Consider the following 20,728-nt stretch of genomic DNA (forward strand, 5'->3'; position numbering starts at 1 on the left):
TAGTTTCTGAGCCCATTATTATTTGCAAAATGTTATTCCTACAATAGCACAGTAAGTTAGTGAATCCTCATATTACAGACAAGTAAATTGAGTATCAATAAGTTTATGAGTTGACCACAGACATGCAACAAAAAAATTATCACAGCTGGAACATGAACCCCAAGATTCTCTCAGTCCTCTGCTCTTTCATGAGAAAGAGCTGTCCCATCTTTCCTATACTACTTTATATACAACGTATGATGCTTATATACAAATTTAGAAGTGTTTTCACATAATTCATTTGTTATTTCCAACACTCTTTTGAGTTACAAAGGGCAGGTATCATTGTCAACCAAAAGTCTCATAGAAACAGCCAAGATAAATTTTGCTTAACAGAATGAAAGATTTTGTTTGTTGATTACAATTTAAAAAATGTACTTTAAGACTAGGTAAAGATCTCTGGCTTCCTTCAAGTTTTAGATAAAGTCTTACCTTCCATAAGAAACCTTTCTGGATCCCTTTAATGTTAGTGCTTTCCTTTATTATCTCCAATTTCTCCTGTACATATTGAATTTGTAATGTAACTGTTTTTTGTGTTGTCTTTCTCATTAGACTTGAGAGCAGGGACTGGTTTTGTTGTTTTCTTTTGTCTTTCTTTGTATCCTCGGTGATAGGCACAGCACTTATCACATGGTAAGTGCTTATACTCATGCTTATAATAGCAATAATATGCTTATAATAGCAATAATATGCTTATAATGCTTATAAATGCTTGTTGACTTCTTGACAATAATATAGAATGCTTTAGGATAACTTAAGTGCTTGTCTTTATATACATTATTTCTTTTCATCCTCAAAACAACCCTGTGAGGTCAATCCCATAGTTATCATTGGTCCCATTTTATAGATGAAACTGATGCTGGGAGTATTTAAGCCACTCACCCGTGGTTATGTAGCACCGGAGTTGGGATTCTTTCTCGATACCAAGTCCAGCATTCTTTCCACTTCATTATGTGCCTTTCATCTCAGAAAATTTTGTTAATAAATTGAATATTTAAATTAATTAACATTTTTGTAAGTAAAATAATTAAAAAGACTGCTATGTTGGGAACTTTTGTAAAAAGTCCTCCCCCTCCCCCCCTTTAAAAGCAGCATGGTATAATGGAATGAGTACTGGGTTAGGATTCAGAATTCAGATTCAAATCCCAGCTTTGTTGCTTCCTAATTGTTTGATCCTGGACAAGTCATTTACCTTCTCTGGACTTCAGGTTCTTTTTCTATAGATGATCACTACATTTGTGTATATATATATATATATATATATAGTATATATATGATATACATGATACACTTCCATTTACAACCCATCCATCTGCCTGCCTACCTAGGTCATCTTATGTCTGTTCCTCCCAACCTGCTTCTCCTCACCTGGTACGGGACCCTCGACGCTGGATCACCACACTGGGAACTTCCTGAATGCAAATCCCCAGTCATTGGGGAAATTAATCCATTGATCTTGGGAGCTTCCATCCTAGAGCCTAAAATTTGGTTGCTTCATATCTTTCTATCTAAACTATCCCACCTAGCCTTCAATGTCTGGGAGCTGGCCCTTGGCATCAGACCATGAGTTAGCCACACTTTCTAACCACCCATCCACCTAGGCCTTCTTACAATCTACCTCCCCACCCCAACACCTATTTTCAGCTTTCCACCTCCCAAGAACAAAACTTCCCTGATCGTCCCACTATTATTTGTGTTGTCTTCCCCCATCAGAAGGCAAACTCCTTGGGGGAAGGGGACTTTGATTCTCTCTCCCTCCCCCACCCCCTTCTCTTTTTCTTTCATTCCTAGTGCTTAACATAATGCGTGGTACAAGTAATACTTAATACATTTTTCATTCATTCATCTAGCCATCTGTTTTTTAAAGTTTTATTTATTTTATTCTGAATTTAAGAAATAAAACAAGCATTTCCATAACATAGTAGAATAGAAAAAAAGATGATTGCACATGAAACTGCAAATCTATTATGTATGACTTGTTATTCTTTTTAAATATATAATCAAGTTTTCATGTAACTTTCGTTTTTTCTATTCTGCCCCCTCCCCCAGTATTAGTGATGGCTACCATTAGACAGAAATATGTATATATATATATATATATATATGTATGTATGTATGTGTGTATATATACCACACATATATATGTAAAATCATTATTTATATATATATACTTTGGTTTATCAATTTTTTATCTGGATGCAGATTGCATCTTTCTATATATTCTGAAATATTTATCCATCCATTTTTGAAGTCTCTAAGTACTCTAAATCCTATATGATTTTTTAAAATCTAATTTTATCTTTATGTGTGGTAGGGAATGAATGGGCCTGCTAAGACTATTCCATGAAGCCTGTTTCTAGAGGCTTCCCTAGAAATTCTCAGGGACCCTGAGGACATTGCCTGAACCAGGGGTGGAGAACCTGTGGCTTCGAGGCCACATGTGGCCCTCTAGGTCTCAAGTGTAACCTTCTGACTGAATCCAAACTTTACAGAACAAATTCCCTTAATGAAAGGATTTGTTCTGTAAAACTTGGACTCAGTCAAAAGGCCACACTCAAGGATCTAGAAGGCCACATGTGGTCTCAAGGTTACAGGTTCCCCACCACTGCTCTGGACCTTTAGGTTCTGAAGAACTACCTAGATGGTCCTGACCAGAGAGTAGCTCAGTGTTGAAAGGATTGGACATTTAGAAATACATGGAAAGCCCTCAGTAGCCCCGTAGGCCTATTCAACCTTTACTATGTATAAATAAATCCACATCATTATTTTCTAGGTCTAATTATATTAAGATACAACTCTACTACATCATCAGTGGAAGAAGTAGAGTAAAGCATAGTTAAATTGATTACAATTTCAGCAGGGATGTTTTTGTACTTCCTATGTTAAACTGATATAAACTCATATTATGCTTAAGCCTTAACTTATGCATTCAGTTTTTTCTTGCCTGTATGATCAAGACCAAAGGTCAACATGACATAATTGCCAATGCACAGAAAAGGCATAGCTACCATATAACAGCTTGGGAATCCTTAGCAGTGGTAAGAGTTATTACAGGACTTTGACCTGGTAAACCAATTTATGCCCTCTACAGCCAACACTCATCCTTTTGTTTGTGATTATCATGAGGAAAATAGTATGATTCAATGGAAAAAGCACTGGATTAGGAATCAAAGTACCTGGGTTTGTTGGCTCTGCCACCTTGATCTTCAACAAGTCACTCAACTTTTCTGTCCCTCACTATCCAAGATTGATAGAGTGCTGAACCTGGAGTCAGGAAGACCTGAGTTCAAATCTGGCCTCAAATACTTACTAGTTATATGACCCTGAGCAAGTCACTTAATTCTACCTCAGTTTTTTTTTTTAACTGTGAAATGAACTGGAGAAGGAAATGGCAAACCACTCCAGTATCTTTCCCAAGAAAATTTCAAATGAGGTCATGAAGAGTTGGAAATGAGTGAAAGTACTGAACAACAACAACTGTTCCATAATAGAAGCAAAAGTAGATGCATAAACTGGAAGCAGTTTATGTATTTGCTATATATGTGTCTTGGTTTGTGGCTACATATAAGGCCGTAGGATAGAATTTGATCCCAATCTGTCAAGGAAGAATAGTAAAAATATGGAACATTAAAAGTTGTAGAATCACTATATTCCCTTTCTTTCCACAATACCCCTAAGTGTGTTCTTTCCCTAAAAGAAAAGGAAGCCATCCCTATGATTGAGACTTGACAGGTCCAAGTAGATAATTCTCAATACTAGTCTCTGTTGACCCAGATAGTTTCTTGATGGCTTCTGGCCATATTAACTATTGCAGTTGGGTCTAGACTGCTTCAGAAATAGTGGGTACCCCTCTGGTGGCTATTGTTTTGATATAAAATTGCTCTAGTATTTAAAACTGCTATAGTCTCACAAATAACACAAAAGAATTGCTTTGATTTGCAAAAGTCAACAACAGTGCCAAAATGGCAATTAACTAAGTCATTTCTCAAGTAAACAATCTTCAAATGGTGCCAAGGACTCAAACTGTTCCTATTTGTCTTTATCTTGGGCAGCTAGGTGGAGCAGTAAGTGTTTTAGAATAGGAGTCTAGAAATCTTGAGTTCAGATCCAGCTGTATAATTCTGACCAAGTCGCTTAACTTCTCTAAACCTGTTTCCTCATCTGTAAAAAGGTGATAATAATAGCACCTACTTCACAAGGTTTTTGTGAGAAACATATGAAATAATATTTGTAAAGCACTTAGTGCATAGTAGCTGTTTAATAAATGCTTGTTTCTTTTTCTTACTCTCTTCTCTCTGGATTTTTTTTTATTTTTATTTTTTTAATTTTTAGGCAATTGGGGTTAAGTGACTTACCCAGGGTCACACAACTAGTAAGTGTCAAGTGTTTGGTCTGAGGCTGGATTTGAACTCAGGTCCTCCTGAATCCAGGGCCGGTGCTCTATCCAATGTGCCACCTAGCTGCCCCTGGATTTTTTTTTTAGTGATTCTACTCTCTCCTAGTTTACCTACCTGACTGCTCCTCAATCTTCTTTGCTGGATATTCAGGTAAGTCATGCCTCTTAATCATGGGTGTCCCATAGGGCTCTGTCTTGAGCCCCCATTTCTTACCCCTCTATAATATTTCACTTGTTGATCTCATGAGCTCCCATGAATTCAATCATCATCTTTATGCTGGTGATTAATAAACCAACTTATCTAGCCCTTACCTCTACTGACCTTCAGTCTGGCATCTCTAACTGCCTACTGGATGTCCTGTAAACATCTTAAACACAACATGTCCACAACTGAACTAATTATTGTTCTCCACCCTCCTCCCAAACTCTCCTCCCTTCCAAACTTCCTTATTACTGTCAAAGGCACTATCATTTTCTTAAGACCTAGATGTCATTCTGGACACCTCACTCTCTTTTACAGGCCCCTCCCTGCCCTTAATTCAATCTGTCACCAAGACCTATTATATCTTCTCTGACACTGCTACTACCCTGCTGCAGGCCTTCATCACCTTCTGCCTGGCTCTGTGCAATAATTACTGGTTGGCCTCTGTGCCACATCTCTCCCCATTCCAGTCCATCCTCCATTCAAGTGACAAAGTGATTTTCCTAAAGCACAGATCTGATCATGTCATTGCTCCCTCCCTCCCACTTAATGATCTGCAGTGGCTCCCTATCACTTCCAAAATTAAATGCAAATTCCTCTATTGGTTGTTCAAAGCTCTTCATAATCTGGCCGCCTTCTAACTTTCCAATCTTCTTATAGCTTATGCCCTCCCGTCACCACCACCTCCCCACTCTGTGATCTAATGACAATGGCCTCCTTGCTGTTCCCTACACATAACATTCACATGAAAACTCTGGGCATTTTCTTTGGCTGTTCCCCATGCTCTTACTTCATCATCTCTGACTCCTAGATTCCCTGACTTATTTTCATTCTACACTAAAATCTCATCTTTGATAGTTGTTTAGAAGTATATATATTGTTTACTAAATTATGCCAAATGAATGCTTATCTTGTAAATAAAAACTTACATAACTCATTCAGTTACAAAATGGAGACTTCAAACAAAATGGAGTCAGTGATGTTAAGTTAAAAAAATTATTTTCACTATAGCAGGAAAATATAAAAAGAAAAATTCCATTCAAAATAATTACTGTCTACAACTCAAAAATATGAATGCAACTACAAAATATTCCACAATAAATGGAGATATTTATTGCTTATGGTTGAACCAACTTAATAAAAATAATAGTGCTACCTAAATTGGGGCAGCTAGGTGGTACAATGGATAGAGCACCAGTTCTGAAGTCAGGAGGACCTGGGATCAAATCCAGCCTCAGACCAAACACTTCACACTTACTAGCTGTGTGACCCTGGGCAAGTCACTTAACCCCAATTGCCTAAAAAAAAATAATAGTACTACCTAAATTAAATTTTTCAAATTTTTTTGAAATCATACAACAAACTATTAAAGTTACTTTATAAATCTAGAAAAAATGATGGAAAAAATTTATCTGAAGGAAAAAAGGTCAAGAACCCCAAGAAAAAGTGTCCAAGTACAAAGTGAAGGAATTGTAACTAAAGAACAGTTTGCTTACTGGCTACATAACCCTGGGCAAGTCACTTCACTTCTGTTTCCCTCAGTTTCCTCATCTCTAAAATGAGGATAATAAAAGTAGCCACCTCTTAGGGTAGTTGTGTGGATCAAATGAAATAATAATTTTAAAAGGCTTAGCACAATACCTGGCACTTAGTAAGCATTATATAAATGTTAGCTTCTTCTTCTTATTAATTAAGGAAAAGTTCTAGGACTTTTTGTAGACTGCAATTTCAATATGAACCAAAAGTCTGTCATGGGCAACCAATCAAAGCTAATATGATTTAGTATATACTGATACATAGGAGCTTGGAGGTTTTAGAACTTCAAAGCACTTAGGCTTCGATTGCTGATACATTTGCACAATAAAAGAAGGAAATTGGACTAGGCCGGTCATCTTAGCCTATCTTTTATTCTGGTTCAAATTTCTTGGAAAGCAAAATCAGAGACAATTTTTGGGAATGTATAAAATTATCAGGCTGGAAGGTAGGTGGCACAATGGATAGAGACCGCCTTAGAGTTAGGAAGACTTGAATTCAAATTCAAGACTCTTATTAGATGTGTGACCCTAGGCAAGTCACTTAACCCTGTTTGCCTCAATTTCCCCATCAGTAAAATGAATTTGATGGAGTTAGGATCTGGGCCCCACAAAGGAAAAACCCTGGACTTTCCCACATGGCCAAATCTCTGATGTTCCCCTGAGGCTATAATCCCATCAACTGGCCTTTCATTGTGGACCTCCCTACGGCCCCAGGCCATTTCTCCATTCTCCCTTGGCCACGTGATCCAGGTCCCTGGAATTCTATTACCTCATAGACTGCTTGGCCACTCCTTGATCCCTCCCATAGTCTTTCTGTATATAAGGTCTATCTTATCTCCATTAAGATGCTGAGATTCTTAAAATCTAGCCACTGCTCAGATTCTTAGAATCTAGCCACTACGCAGATTTTCATAATCTAGCCAATAGCCCACAGATGTTCAGATTCCTTAGGAGTCTAGCTAATATGGCAAATCTTCAATAAACCTTGTTTTGTGCTGAAAGAAGGCTTGGGTCAAATTCTTTAGGGCAGGACCCGCATGTCATGATCTTGGGGTTCCAGGATCCCTAACCTCTAGACCTCATCAAATTGGAGAAGGAAGTGTCAAACCACTTCATCTTTGCCAAGAAATTCCCAAATGGGGTCATGAAATGTCAAGAGTAGGACACTATGGGAAAAGGATTGCAGGACAATAATCAACAAGGTGATCAGAACTCAAGAGAGAAAGTTTTAATCTCTAGATTAAGGAATCAAAGTAGAAAGCCTTCATTTTAGCCTACGGGCGCTCTGTCTGGCTTTTGTTCACTGGGTGTAAGGGACTAAAAAACTTCTTGCCCTATTTAGGGACATATTCTGGGGACTATATCCTAGCAAACTGAAGCTGAATTGCCATGGCAACCCTGAACAAATTAGCCTACTAGACTGTAGCAGGGAGCAACAGATATCAATAAAGTAAGAGAGCAGCACACCAGGTAGAGACCATGTGGTGAGACCAATGGAACCCATCACGTCCATAAAGGAGTAGGCCTGATGAGGATGGGATCTAGACCCCAAAAAGGAAAAACCCTGGACTTTTCCACATGGCCAAATCTCTGGCTTTTCCCAGAAGGATTATAAATCCCATCAATTTGCCTTTCATTGTGGACCTCCTGATGGCCCCAGGCCATTTCCCACCCTTAATCCTATCTAGGCTCCATTCTCCCTTTGCCCCAAGTGGTCCAGGTTCCTGGAATTCTATTACCTCATAGACCACTTGGCCACTCCTAGATCCCTTGCATAATCTGAATGTATATAAGGTCCATCTTTTCTCCATTAAGATGCTCTGAGTCTTATAATCTAGCCACTGCTCAGGTTCTTATAATCTAGCCAATAGCTCACTAACATTCAGACCCCTTAAGAGTCTGCCCAATATGACGGATGTGCTAATAAAACTTGTCTTTGGCTGAAATAAGGCTTGGGTTGAATTCTTTTGGGCAGGACCTGCATGTTGTCATTTTTGGGGTCCCAGCACACCTAAATCTCAACAGGCCTGGTAAAGATGGCATGCCCAGCAAGCAGACTTAGTAGCAGTATTCATTAGAATAGGCATCACAGGTCCCACACTACAGGAGTTGAATTATGCTCCTTATGTATCCCCTTTCTCCCTACTGATGTGTATATTTGTGTGCCTAGGTTTATAAGAGGAATGTTCTATTGAAGATCTTCTTACTAGGCAATTTCATTAAGTATTTTTTATTTGAAATGATTGTGTTTTCTGGATGAGGAAAAAATTAAATGCATAAGTGGGGACTTGTGAGTTATTGTTTTGAGTGGACATGTAGTCACAGAGTATCTTGAAATTGAGTAGCTATTCTGGTGACACCACCTGTACCATAGTTACTAAACATAATGTTCAGAACCAAGAAAGTGATAGTCCAGCTGCACCCTGCTACGTACCAAGTTTTTTGGGGAGCTAGGTGATATCAACCTGAATTCAAGAGAAAACAGCCAATATAGCAAAATTGAAATTTTTAAATTGTTGCAGCTGGGAATGCCACACAGCAAGAGCAGGGTATAGCAGAGGCAAAGGCCCAGCTGCAGGTGGGACAAGTCCAGCGGTCTCACACTTTCACCAGTAAGTTGTTTTGCATACTAAACAAAAGTCCCTAGAAAAACTTGGGAATTTCTGGAGGGGAGAGTTTGGGGCATTTACAAAATAGTCAGAGTCTGGGAGTGATTATGTCTGGTCAGCCTCAGGCAATTCATGGGTCTGCAAATTGGGACAACACCTGCATAGTTTGACCCTTACGTAGTAGACAGCTTGAGTGCTGGGCCTGGAGTCTGGAAGACTTATCTTCCAGAGTTCAAATCCAGGCTCAGATACTTTCTAGATGTGTGACCTGGGCAAGTCACTTAACCCAGTTTGTCTCAGTTTCCTCATCTGTAAAATGAGCTGGAGAAAGAAATAGCAAAATCAGTCTAGTATCTTTGCCAAGAAAACTCCAAATGGGGTTACAAAGAGTTGGACTTGATTGAAAACAGCTGAACAACAGTGAAACCAAGTTTAAGGACTGACATTGACAAGTAGTGTCCAAACACAGGGCAGCCAGGTGAAAGAATTGGAGGCTATGCTCTATAGGATAAATTGAAGGGATTGGGGATATTTAGCCTGGAGACTAAAAGACCTGGGGATGCCATGATAATCATCTTTAAGTATTTTGAAGGGCTATTTATGTGAAAGATGGATTAGATTTGTTTTGCCTGATTCCAGAGGGCAGAACTGGGAACAATGGATGAAATTTATGGAAAACAGCTTAGTCTCCACAAAAAGAATTTTATTCCCTAAAATTAGACATATTCCAATGTGGTATTGGAGATTGTGAGTTTACAATCACTTTGGGAAGAAAGGATCAAGAATAGCCTTGGGTTTGTTCTATTTCTGAGATTCTATGAGGCTATATATGTTCCTGATTACTCCTCTGCTTATTCTACTCCCCTTGATATTTAGCCTCCTTTGAGGTAGGCAAAGAAAGCAGACTGTTTCTGTTGCTACAGCAACGGCTGTATTCTCATCATTGCCTCCTCCTCCCATGTAACCACTCCCTCCTTCCTCTCCTTTGAATCTTTTGTTCTTTTCCAGCCTCTTGGTTTTAGCCACACCCCAGTAGGAAAAGGAAATCCTGAGTTTGGTGAGGGCTCTGTGTGTGTGTGTGTGTGTGTGTGTGTGTGTGTGTGTGTGTGTGTGTCACAAGCCCTGGGCTGGAGGAGGGAGGATATTTACTGACCAAGCTGCCTTGGTCTCCAATTACTGAAAACTGGTGGCCCTGCTGTGACTAAGCTGGCATGAGACATGACTCCTGGTGGTGGTGGTGGTGGTGGTATTATGTCAGATCTGGGCTCTGAGGATTTGGAGAAGGAAGGAAAGAATTGCCTTGTGGAGAGGGTGAAGGTGAGGATTACAGATTCAGGATGAGAGGAGAGTCTAAAAGGTCAAGAAGGAGAGAGATATTTGGTCTGTCTGACCTCTGCTTGGATTATTAAAAGGATTAATAGCCCTAGTAACAGTTTTTTGTTCTGGTTTACTTCCTCCTTTCTGACAACTTACTCTTCTGTTTCTGCTATTGCCTGCTCTCAAGTATGAGTGTCCTAAAGACCTCTTTCTTTGCTTTCTGTATCTGTCTGTCTCCCTTGATCTCATCAATCTGTAAGGCTTCATTTAAAGGTTTGGTAAAATGAAAAATGTGCTGAACTTTTCCCCTGGGCTTGGTCCTCTGGGCTTGAGAATCAGCCACTTGAGATAGTATCTTGGGCTAGTGATTAAATCTCTCTACTCTACTCCTTAAGGGGGAGAATGATGGTGTATAAGACCCACCCTTTGGAAATCTACTTTAACCTTTAGTTTCTTCTATAAAATAAGAGGGTTGAATTAGATGAACTCTGAGGTCCCTTTGAGATGTAAATCCAAATTGTCACATATAAGGATAGAGACTGGACCTAAGATTGCAATTCTGCCTATGCTAGTGGATACCTTCTGGGCAACTTCTTGTCTCTGAAATTTGTTTAGAGCCTGGAGAGGTTAAGAGATTTGCCAGAGGTCATCCAACCAGTATATGTCTAATGTGGGACAGTTTTCCTGGTTTTGGGGCCAATTCTCTGTCCACTCTACCACAGTGCCTCTTTTTTGTCTCCTGATCTTCAATTCCTTATTACCGACTGCCTGCTGGACATCTATCTTAACAACTACCATCTGGCATCTTAAACTCATTATGTCCTACCCCCTCTATCCCTATTTCTTAACTGTTGCTGTTAAAGACATCATCCAAGTGTCACCCAACTTTGCAACTTTGTCAGTTCTACATTCAATCAGTTTCTAAAAATGGTCAGTTCCATGACAATGACCCTCACATTTTCCCCTTTCTTTTCATAATGTAGCAAATGACTCCTACCTAGTCTTGCCCTATTCCTCTATTCTCTTCTTTTGTTGTTTAGTTGTATTTCATTCATGTTTGACTCTGTGACTTCATTTGTGTTTTCTTGGTGGAGATACTGGAGTAGTTTGCCATTCCTTCTCCAGCTCATTTTATAGATGAGGAAACTCAGGTAAACAGGATTAAGTGACTTGCCCCCAGGATCACACAGCTAGGAAGCGTCTGAGGTCAGATTTGAACTTGGGAAACTGATTGTTCCTGATGCCAGACCCTGTACTCTATCCACTTTGCCACACTTCCATTTACCTGTGAACAATTAATTTTAAAAAAAAATTAGGTCTCTTTCTGTAAACAGTTGTTCATAGCTGTATTTATGTAGTTTCTATGTGTGTTTTAGAAGGTAGACTTGGAAGGTAGACTTCCAAGTATTTTATTCATTCTGTAGCAATTTTAAATGAAATCACTCTATTTCTTTCTACTACGTTTTATTGGTATTATGTAGAAATACTGATGATTTGTGTGTTGTACTGGACCTGGTGTTGGAAAGATCTGAGTTCAAATCCAGCCCTCAGAACAGGCAAGTCACTTAACCTCCATTTGCCTCAATTTCCTCATCTGTAAAATATGGATAACAATAGCAACTACCTCCCAGGGTTGTTGTGAGGATTAAGTGAGATAATAATTGCAAATCACATAACACAGTGTTTGGCACATAGAAAGTACCATATAAGTTTCAGCTACTAATTCTCCTTCAAGTTTTCTGAAGTTATTTTTTCTATTCATTTCTCAGTTAACTCTTGAGGGGTCTGTGAGAACAATATATCATCTGAAAATAGTGACAATTTTGTCTCTTTTTTTACCCATGTTTATTCCTCCTTTTCCTTGCCTGTTTGTTATAGTTAGGATTTTTAACAATATGTCCAATAAAAGTGCTGGCAATGTGCATTCTTGTTTTATCCCTGAATTTATTGGAAACAATTCTATTTTATTTCCATTACATTCAATGTTACGTTCTTGGTTTTAGATATACATTTGATCTTTTGTTATCTATCATTTCAAGGACTTATATGTACAAAAATATTTATAGCAGCTCTTTTAGTGGTGGCAAAGAATTGGAAATTGAGGGAATGTCCATCAATTGGGGAATGACTGAACAAGTTGTGGTGTATGATTGTGATGGGATACCATTATTATGTAAGGAATGATGAGCAGGATATTCTCACAAACCTAGAAAAACTTGAATGAACTAATGCAAAGTAAAGTGAGTAGAACCAGGAGAACAGTGTATATAGTAGTAGCAATATTGTACAATGATCAACTGTGAATGACTTGGCTCTTTTCAGCAATACAATGATCCAAGACAATTCTGAAGGATGTATGATGAAAAAGTGCTATTCATTTCCAGAGAAAACTGACAGAGGGAGAGAATCTGGAACTCAAATTAAAAAAAAAAAGTTAAAAAAATATTTCATGTGTAAGTTGGGAAAAAATAAAATGTTAAATAAATAATTTAAAAAGAACTAGTCATAGCAAATGTGAGGTTTCTAGCTCTCTGTTAAATGAAAATAAAGTATAAAATGGTACATCCTGCTTCCTTCTGCTTTGCCAGGCTGACATGTACAGTAAAACTTCTTGTGATGTACAATTAAAATTATCTGTCTCTATGTTACCCTGTGATCCATAACAATATATTGGATGTGGTATATGGAGACCATGACTGGAACATTTATTTGAGGGATAAAAGATATGAGAGACTTTGGCAAATACCCTGCTGAAGTATTGGGATAATGTCATTAGCAATTTTCTGATCTACCATTACAATAACATTTTCAGTAGAAGGATGTGAAGTTAGTTTGGCATTAATTTGTTCTTGATGAATCCATCGTAGTTTTGTACTGATCACTTTCTAATAGAAATGCTCACCATCCCATCTCTTTAAAAATGCATTCTAGAACTCCTTGCCCTCTGACCTTCTAACATTGTCAATCTTCATCCATGGGTAACTCTCATCATCTGATTTATCTTCTCCTGTTAATGGGATGAAGGTGTTCCTAGAGAAATTTACAAAACAAGCTCATTTCACTCACTACAGATTTATGGTGCGCAATCTTGGCTGAGCCCTTGCTACTGCTTAATGATACTACTCTACTTCAATTGGTTCCTTATATAATTACTCCTAAGAATTATTACAAACCTTTTCTCCTTTCCCCAAACTCCCAACCAAATTTTACCCTTTTCATACTTATGATTACCTTCTTTAGTGAAGGTATTGAACCATAAAAGGTGAGTTCCCTAAGTTCCCTTCTTCTTTTCTTCCATACTTCTCTCACTTATTACTCACTTTCTCTTCCTCCATCTATCAAAAGGCATTTATTAAACCAGTTTTGGAGGGTACATGATCTAAAAATTTTATTGATGTAGAAAATTTTATTGATGAGAAGGGCATCTGCATCTGGATTTAGTGGTCATTCATCTAGTAACATGATAAACATTGTGAATTTTTTGGGGGAGGGAGTCCTGGCAAGTACCCTCAGTGGCATGAGCATGAGTAATATGGTTGCTGTGTGAGATAATTTTGAAAGACTGGGTGGATTGTATCTTCATTTACATTTATTCCATTTTTATTTATTACTGTGGCCATGGCTCTGGCTAAATCGTCTAGCATCTGGAAAGAATAGGACTGAACAATCTAAAATTCTCCCCTTTTGTGTGAGAATCAATGAAGGAACTTTGCTGATGCCAACTTTTGGATATGGTTGTTTGTAAAGCATGTTAATGCCCATCAGAAACATTATGTACCTTCTGCTGAACTGAATAACCAGGCTGATGGCCTAATAAAAATAGAATTTGGGAAATGGGCTCATTACTAATTTGGCCATAGGACCTGTGATGCTGTGTTAAGGTGAGCATTGGAACACGTAATTCCCCTAATGGGAAGAGGAAGCTACTTTGGTCCAATGTTCTTTATTGGAACACAAGGTCTGAAAGACCAGTCTAAAATTATTCCACATATTTTCTGACCTGCCTCCAATGGCTAATTGAACATACTGGTCTCCTGCCTGCATCTCAAGCCAAGAGAGTTGCCCTTATTACATTAAACACAGTGAATAGAGCTCTGGCTTTGGAGTCAGGAGCACATGAGTTCAAATCCAGCCTCAGAAACTTACTAGCTGTGTGACCCTGGGCAAGTCACTTAACCCTGATTGCCTCATCAAAAAGTAAAACCAATATATATATATATATACATATATGGCTCCCCTTATTACATTAAGCACTTATTCAGGATCTCTCTTTCTCTGTCTCTCTCCATAGGCAATTGGGATTGTTGAATATTGGAATGGCTTTTGAATCATGCCCCTGACTTATGTCATTGTGGGTATATATATGAACACAAACATTTATCCACATATAGAGATATGTATATGTACATGTATGTGCATGTCCATACCCACAATACATAAATACATATGTTATCCTTCTCTATAAACTGTAAGATCCTTGAGAGTGAGACCTGTTTCATTTTTATTTTTGTATACCCAACATCTAGCATTGTACCTGACCATATGATTATATGATCTCTAATGTGGAAATCAGGAGCATTAATAACTGTTGGGATGATTTGGGCCACTTTGTGGAGATTTGATGGATTGAAATGAGGAAGGCAGGGAGGCCCAATCAGTTGAGCTAATGGGAAATTTTCTACATCAATAAAATTTTAGATCATATACCATCCAAAACTGGTAAAGTATAGATCCACCAGAAGAAGGCAGTCATGGTAGTGAAGGACCTCAATATCATTTCATGTGAAGATTGGTTAAACTGAAGTTTCTTAGCCTGGAGAAGAGAAGGCTTTGCGCAGATGGGATATGCAAGCTGACTTTAACTACCTGAATAACTGCCAAATAGAAGAGTAGTTATACTTTTTCTACTTGGCCCTAGGGGGCAAAAACTAAAAGCAATAGATGGGAAGTTGCAAAGAACATCTAGGCTCAATGAAAGAGAAATCTTCCTAGACATTTTCAAGAATGGAATAAGCTGCCTCAAGAAATGTTGTGTTTTCCTTCATTAACAATTCTTCCAGTAAAGGCTGAATGACTACTTGTTAGTTATGATTTAGAGAGAATGTTTGTTTACATATTATTTGCACCAGATGTCCTCTGAAACCCATTTTAATTCTGAGCATCTATAGTGGTGTGATCCTACTGGCTGCAAGGTTTTTGGAACCTGCCTTCACTGCCTTCATCCTTGTTAGGATTCTAACCCTTCTCTGCTTTGCCTATAGGCTGAGAATTCAGTCATTTGTTGACTGTATCAGGGACTTTTGTAGATAGCTGACTTAATTTTCTTGCAGAACAAAAAGGGTAGTCTAACATTGGTTTCCAAATCATCTATCAGGTGTTTAAGAATGACTGAAAAAAATGGAATGAATAATATTTGAAGCTCTTTTACTCCTTTACTCATAGAGAATGAATAGATTTATAATGATACCCCACATATACAGATATTTGTAAACCCTATCTTTCTGGGAGACAAGAAATTTTATAAAAAAAATGGGAAAATGAAATAAATGAATGAGCGAATGAAAATGCATTTATTAAATGCTTACTATGTATTGAGCACTGTGCTAAGCACTTGGGAGACAAATAAAAAAGCAAAGACAGTCATTACCCTCAAAGAATTTTAATTCTAATGGGGAAAAACATCCTGGAAAGATCATGGATAGAGAGGGGCACTTAGGTCTGGAAAGTTCCAGGGATGTTAAATAGAGGGAAAGTGGAGAAAATTGGCTTCTGCACAGGTAAAATAGATTCCATAGCATCTTAAAATTTATGTATTTTATTTGCAAGAAGAGGTTCTCTCACAGAGCCTATTTATTTTTATTTTCCACACAAGTTTTTCTGGTCTAAACCCAGGCATTGAGTTAGTAATTATTCCTAAATTCTAAGCTATCATCAAACTAGGACATCTTTTATCTCAATTCTTACCTAGCCTTTAGATATTGAAGAGGCATTGCCTCAGACAAACTGAGGCCTGGAAAAGACCTTAATTTAGAAAGGCCATGGTCATCCCAGGCCATTGCCAGCTGTCTTGACTTATGTCTTACCACTGGACTTCGATGACTCTGGAAGAGAGAGTGAGGCTGATGACTTTCCATAGCACTGCCTCACTTAAATATAATTCATGTGCTTTTTTTGAATCTATTAATATAATTATATGATTTTTGTTGATTTCATTAAATTAGTGGTTTTATTAATATTAAACCAACCTTACATTCTTGGTACAAATTCAATTTGGTCATAGTGTATGAACATTGTGATATGTTGTTTTAGCTTCTTTGTTGATATTTTATTTAAAACTTTTACATCTATGTGCTTTATGGAGATGAGTCTGTTTTAATTATCCTTATTTTATGAATCAAGATCATATCTTTGTTTTGGAAGCAATTTGTTAGGATTTCTTCTTTTGTGATTTTTGCAAGTGATGGAATTAATTGTTCTTTCAGAGTTTTATAGAATTTACTTGTTAATCTGTTTAGTCCCGGAGCTTTTTCCATTGGAGTTTTATTCTTCCTCTTAAATTGAGTTGTTTAAATTTGCTATTTTTGTTTTGTTAATTTTGATATTTGGTGTTTTTTGTAAATATTTATTTCTTTTATGTCGCTTTTTTGGCATATAGTTGGGCAAAACAGTTTTTTTTTTAATTTATATCTTCTATTTCTTATTCCTTTGTTGTAAATTCTTCTTTTTCATTTTTGAAACAGGTAATTTGGTTTTCCTCTTTCCTTTTTTAAATTAAATTAGCTAATGATTTATCTATTATTGTTTTTTATAAAATGGCTTTAAATTTTGTTTATTAATTCCATTGTTTGCTTTTCATTTTTCTTGATTTCTTCTTCAATTTTCAGGATTTCTATTTGATGTTTAATTAGTAATTTTTAATTTGTTGGTTGTCTAATTTTTTTTGGCTTCATATACAATTTATTGATTTGTTCTTTTTTCTTTTTTGATTATTAAATGTTTAGAAATATACTTCTTCTCCATAATACTACTTTGACTACATCCCCAAAATTTTGATTTTTTAAAAATTTAATGAAATTATCTGTTTTATCTTAGAATAGTCCTTTGGCTCACCACTTGTTAATTGTTATTATATTGTAAACAGTAAAGGATGTTAATAATATTTCTGCTTTTCTGCATTTGTTAGTGAGGTTTTTCTATCCTAAGACAAGAATAAATTTTTGTAAGAGTCCTGTTCTCTCTCTCTCTCTCTCTCTGTACTTTCTACTTCTGTTCAATTTGATTTTAAAAAGTCTCAAACACCAACCACAGGTATTCATCATAGACAAACAAGGGGAAAAACTTTTGGGATCTTCTGAGGGAAGAGTAATGAAGAAATAAGATTCTCCTAAAGCCCTGATAGTATTAATATTTCATTTGATCATGTTTCAGATTTTTTTTTAACATTAAAGACTTTTTTTCCTAGTCATTACCTACAAAAGGTGTTAAGCTGAACCCATAATGATATAATTTTTATCAGTCATTTTCTAGGAATTTTTAAAAAATAAGAAGTGGAATATTGAAGTCAATATTATGATAGCTGTTAAAGATGTAGACTGTCCTACAGGCAAAAATCCTTGGCTGAAATCCTAATTTAAATAGAAATTCTTTCAATTTCAGTGTATTTATGCTTACTTGTCCAAAATGGAAGATTCAAAATAGTACCAGAGAACAGTATAAGAATTTCTAATTAGAATACTTAATTGTTTCAATACACATTTATTTTTAAACACATAACAACACTAAACTTGATTCTGACATGACCACTTACTACCTATGTGACCTTGGGGAAGTCATTTAACCTTGGGGCCTTTGTTTCTTCAACTATAAAATAAGAAAGTTGTAATAGAGGGGTGGTAAGGTCCCTTCCAACTCTAGATCAGGTCTTATGTCTTTGCGTCATATAAAAGTTACAAATGAACTGTTGGCAGCCATGTGGTAATCTTTAGTTGATTATTTCAAAAGTAATAAAAACTCACATAAAGCAAACACTCAGGTTGTTCCTTTTAGAAACACATGTGCCACCCTCCCTTCCCATATCCTAGCCCACTATACTGTATTTTTACAAATTCTACTTTCGCAAATACATTTAAAAACTAGCATGAGTTACATTAATGTTCCCTCCAAATGCTCTAAATTCAAGCTAAAGTTACAGTCTATCACTACCAACTGTACTTACATATTTTATACAAATTGAAGCACGTTATTAGATGATTCTCTATTTCACTTTCCTGTGCATGCAACGATGGTAAAGTATTCTCATTCTGTTTATCTGCTAGAAATCTTGGTTCTTGGTTTATTTCATGCATTATCATGCTGGTTGAGCCATCACATAGTGAGTGAGTCTTGGAGTCCACTGAAAGTAGAAGCAGATTCAACAAAATAAATACTCATATTTTCAACTGGTATATTATTACCTGCCCGAACTTCCGGTCAGTCACAGCATTCAAAAAATTGATAAAGGACATGCCATCATATTTGGTTCATATATGCTAGAAGAGCAATTTTCATCTTATTTCAATCTCTTATGGAATAGGCATAATACGTATATGATAAAAGAAGATACAAGTAATGATCCATATATTCAAGTCACATGAATAATAAAATTTTATTTATTTGCATAGTTTTCACTATTAGAACCTTTCATACATTGCTTTTGAGCAATGATGTTAACTACATCATGAATATTTTCAAAAAATCAGAAGACACTGACATGGTGATCATTGAATAACATCACAAACATTGAACTGGATTCTGTCTAACAGATTGGAAACAACTTAACACTGTTGTGAGAGTTATTCCTAAATTAACTATCTGATTATGGTCAGATCACTGACTTGGTAGAGAGGAAAATTAATATGAAGTTAGACTAAGGAATATAAGTGAGAAAAGTATGTCATGAAACATAATCCAATGAGACCTATTTAAATTAGCTACTGTTAATGAAAAATGGAATTTGAAGGAAGAAAGGAAATAGACACCAATTATGATCATACAGAAAATTAACTGATGTAAATTTGTTCCCATTAGGAAGACAATGAGCCTTAGTCAATGCTTGACTTATTTGCCAAGTGAAGGGCATTTTTTGTGATAGCAAAGACTTGAGGAGAAAAAGCAGATGTTCATCATTTAGGGAATGATTAAACAAATTGTTGTACAAGAATATAAGGAATATTATTGTACTGTAAGAAGTGATGTGTAGGGGCAGCTAGGTGGTGCAGTGGATAGAGCTCTGGCCTTGGAGTCAGGAGGACATGAGTTCAAATCCAGTCTCAGACACATGACACTTACTAACTGTGTGACCCTAGGCAAGTCACTTAACCCCCTATTGCCTCACCAAAAAGTAAAAAAAAAAAAGAAAGAAATGATGTCTGATGAATATAGAGAAGGATGGAAAGATCTATATGAACTGATGCAGAGTGAAGTAAGCAGAACTACTTGGGATACCTATGATGATCTAAGAAACAGAAAATATCAATAAAAACTTATTTTAAAAAACAAATAAAAAAATCCCAGAGGTGAGCAAATTTTCCAATTTATAAATACCTCAATCAACAGAAAAATAAGAATACTAGTGAAGTAGAAATATCAGGAAGACTAAGTAATCAAAAAAGCCTTCATGTTTATAGTTTTTTTTTAAAAAGAAAGATTGATCTATTGTATAAAAGAAAGAGCAGAAGGACCATCAAGTTATAAAAGGGACCTAAAACACTAAAGATTTAAGAGAAACCTAAAGAATCAGGAGAAAGGTAGAAGATTTGAATTGACACTCTATAGATTAAATTTCCTGACCCCTTTAATTTAATCAATTGGAGGGAATAACAGATTGTGATGTTGTATGAATGGAGATAGGGGACAAAGGGAAGGGATATAGGAGGGCAGATGAAGCAAGCCTAGATAAATAATAATTAGAAGAGAATGTGTACAGAGTCCATGATGAAGAGGGAGCCTGTTTACATGATGAGGTCTTCCTGACATCATCCTGGTTTCATCAAGCCCCTAGGATGTTGCAGAGCTTCCTGAGTGAGATTTATAACCACTGACAAAGAGTCTGGCCTAACCATTCAGATAGGAAAAACAAAATAGTTAAAGAATTCCGATTGTCCAGATTATGACATGCCTGTGAATGGTCAATTAAATGAGCAACCAATAGAGCTCTTCTATCCATATATATGTGTAGCATTCCCTCTGGGCTGCACCCCCAACTCACTCTTAGTGGTTGGGTCCTCAGAGAGCAACTGTTACTTTGGGTTCTGGAGGTAACCCTAAAAATTAAGGGATGGCTGTTCCTATTACTGACACTCCTGCCTTGAATGATTCCCATTAAAATATGCCAATAGAGTAAATTAACTTTTTTTTTGGTTTTGTTTTTTTTTTTTTGCTTGGGCAATTGGGGTTAAGTGACTTGCCCAAGGTCACACAGCTAGTAAGTGTCAATTGCCTGAGGCTAGATTTGAACTCAGGTCCTCTGACTCCAAGGCCAGAGCTCTATCCACTGCACCACCTAGCTGCCCCTTTAATTAACTTTTAGTAAAGGCATTTACTAAGTTGGCATAAGTAAGTAAGAATAGATGGCACAAAACATTTTCTCCAA

General features: G+C 36.8%; 1 protein-coding gene across 1 annotated transcript in view; it reads right to left on the reverse strand.

The window, feature by feature from the left end:
* Positions 1-550, reverse strand: part of SLC37A1 (solute carrier family 37 member 1) — a 162,656-nt gene extending 162,106 nt beyond the window's left edge. Inside the window, exon 1 of the mRNA XM_027843624.1 lies at positions 472-550. The gene's annotated coding sequence lies outside the window, so the exon portion shown is untranslated. The remainder of the gene's footprint in view (positions 1-471) is intronic.
* Between the last annotated feature and the right edge of the window lie 20,178 nt (positions 551-20,728).

Source organism: Vombatus ursinus, unplaced genomic scaffold (genome assembly GCF_900497805.2).
Source record: "Vombatus ursinus unplaced genomic scaffold, bare-nosed wombat genome assembly UNPS02014924.1, whole genome shotgun sequence".
Taxonomy (NCBI): domain Eukaryota; kingdom Metazoa; phylum Chordata; class Mammalia; order Diprotodontia; family Vombatidae; genus Vombatus; species Vombatus ursinus.